Source organism: Penaeus chinensis, chromosome 9 (genome assembly GCF_019202785.1).
Source record: "Penaeus chinensis breed Huanghai No. 1 chromosome 9, ASM1920278v2, whole genome shotgun sequence".
In the NCBI taxonomy this organism is placed as follows: domain Eukaryota; kingdom Metazoa; phylum Arthropoda; class Malacostraca; order Decapoda; family Penaeidae; genus Penaeus; species Penaeus chinensis.
The window spans coordinates 5,149,349-5,151,848 of NC_061827.1; the positions used below are offsets into that span (position 1 = coordinate 5,149,349).

The 2,500-nt window shown below is 60.0% G+C and overlaps 1 protein-coding gene across 1 annotated transcript in view; it reads right to left on the reverse strand.

Moving 5' to 3' along the window:
* Positions 1-2,500, reverse strand: part of LOC125028631 — a 19,617-nt gene that overhangs the window by 14,799 nt on the left and 2,318 nt on the right. The window lies entirely within an intron of this gene.

Sequence of the window (2,500 nt, forward strand, 5' to 3'; positions counted from 1 at the left end):
AGATGGTGGAGGTGGAGATGGTGGAGGTGGAGATGGTGGAGGTGGAGATGGTGGAGGTGGAGATGGTGGAGGTGGAGATGGTGGAGGTGGAGATGGTGGAGGTGGAGATGGTGGAGGTGGAGATGGTGGAGGTGGAGATGGTGGAGGTGGAGATGGTGGAGGTGGAGATGGTGGAGGTGGAGATGGTGGAGGTGGAGATGGTGGAGGTGGAGATGGTGGAGGTGGAGATGGTGGAGGTGGAGATGGTGGAGGTGGAGATGGTGGAGGTGGAGATGGTGGAGGTGGAGATGGTGGAGGTGGAGATGGTGGAGGTGGAGATGGTGGAGGTGGAGATGGTGGAGGTGGAGATGGTGGAGGTGGAGATGGTGGAGGTGGAGATGGTGGAGGTGGAGATGGTGGAGGTGGAGATGGTGGAGGTGGAGATGGTGGAGGTGGAGATGGTGGAGGTGGAGATGGTGGAGGTGGAGATGGTGGAGGTGGAGATGGTGGAGGTGGAGATGGTGGAGGTGGAGATGGTGGAGGTGGAGATGGTGGAGGTGGAGATGGTGGAGGTGGAGATGGTGGAGGTGGAGATGGTGGAGGTGGAGATGGTGGAGGTGGAGATGGTGGAGGTGGAGATGGTGGAGGTGGAGATGGTGGAGGTGGAGATGGTGGAGGTGGAGATGGTGGAGGTGGAGATGGTGGAGGTGGAGATGGTGGAGGTGGAGATGGTGGAGGTGGAGATGGTGGAGGTGGAGATGGTGGAGGTGGAGATGGTGGAGGTGGAGATGGTGGAGGTGGAGATGGTGGAGGTGGAGATGGTGGAGGTGGAGATGGTGGAGGTGGAGATGGTGGAGGTGGAGATGGTGGAGGTGGAGATGGTGGAGGTGGAGATGGTGGAGGTGGAGATGGTGGAGGTGGAGATGGTGGAGGTGGAGATGGTGGAGGTGGAGATGGTGGAGGTGGAGATGGTGGAGGTGGAGATGGTGGAGGTGGAGATGGTGGAGGTGGAGATGGTGGAGGTGGAGATGGTGGAGGTGGAGATGGTGGAGGTGGAGATGGTGGAGGTGGAGATGGTGGAGGTGGAGATGGTGGAGGTGGAGATGGTGGAGGTGGAGATGGTGGAGGTGGAGATGGTGGAGGTGGAGATGGTGGAGGTGGAGATGGTGGAGGTGGAGATGGTGGAGGTGGAGATGGTGGAGGTGGAGATGGTGGAGGTGGAGATGGTGGAGGTGGAGATGGTGGAGGTGGAGATGGTGGAGGTGGAGATGGTGGAGGTGGAGATGGTGGAGGTGGAGATGGTGGAGGTGGAGATGGTGGAGGTGGAGATGGTGGAGGTGGAGATGGTGGAGGTGGAGATGGTGGAGGTGGAGATGGTGGAGGTGGAGATGGTGGAGGTGGAGATGGTGGAGGTGGAGATGGTGGAGGTGGAGATGGTGGAGGTGGAGATGGTGGAGGTGGAGATGGTGGAGGTGGAGATGGTGGAGGTGGAGATGGTGGAGGTGGAGATGGTGGAGGTGGAGATGGTGGAGGTGGAGATGGTGGAGGTGGAGATGGTGGAGGTGGAGATGGTGGAGGTGGAGATGGTGGAGGTGGAGATGGTGGAGGTGGAGATGGTGGAGGTGGAGATGGTGGAGGTGGAGATGGTGGAGGTGGAGATGGTGGAGGTGGAGATGGTGGAGGTGGAGATGGTGGAGGTGGAGATGGTGGAGGTGGAGATGGTGGAGGTGGAGATGGTGGAGGTGGAGATGGTGGAGGTGGAGATGGTGGAGGTGGAGATGGTGGAGGTGGAGATGGTGGAGGTGGAGATGGTGGAGGTGGAGATGGTGGAGGTGGAGATGGTGGAGGTGGAGATGGTGGAGGTGGAGATGGTGGAGGTGGAGATGGTGGAGGTGGAGATGGTGGAGGTGGAGATGGTGGAGGTGGAGATGGTGGAGGTGGAGATGGTGGAGGTGGAGATGGTGGAGGTGGAGATGGTGGAGGTGGAGATGGTGGAGGTGGAGATGGTGGAGGTGGAGATGGTGGAGGTGGAGATGGTGGAGGTGGAGATGGTGGAGGTGGAGATGGTGGAGGTGGAGATGGTGGAGGTGGAGATGGTGGAGGTGGAGATGGTGGAGGTGGAGATGGTGGAGGTGGAGATGGTGGAGGTGGAGATGGTGGAGGTGGAGATGGTGGAGGTGGAGATGGTGGAGGTGGAGATGGTGGAGGTGGAGATGGTGGAGGTGGAGATGGTGGAGGTGGAGATGGTGGAGGTGGAGATGGTGGAGGTGGAGATGGTGGAGGTGGAGATGGTGGAGGTGGAGATGGTGGAGGTGGAGATGGTGGAGGTGGAGATGGTGGAGGTGGAGATGGTGGAGGTGGAGATGGTGGAGGTGGAGATGGTGGAGGTGGAGATGGTGGAGGTGGAGATGGTGGAGGTGGAGATGGTGGAGGTGGAGATGGTGGAGGTGGAGATGGTGGAGGTGGAGATGGTGGAGGTGGAGATGGTGGAGGTGGAGATGGTGGAGGTGGAGATGGTGGA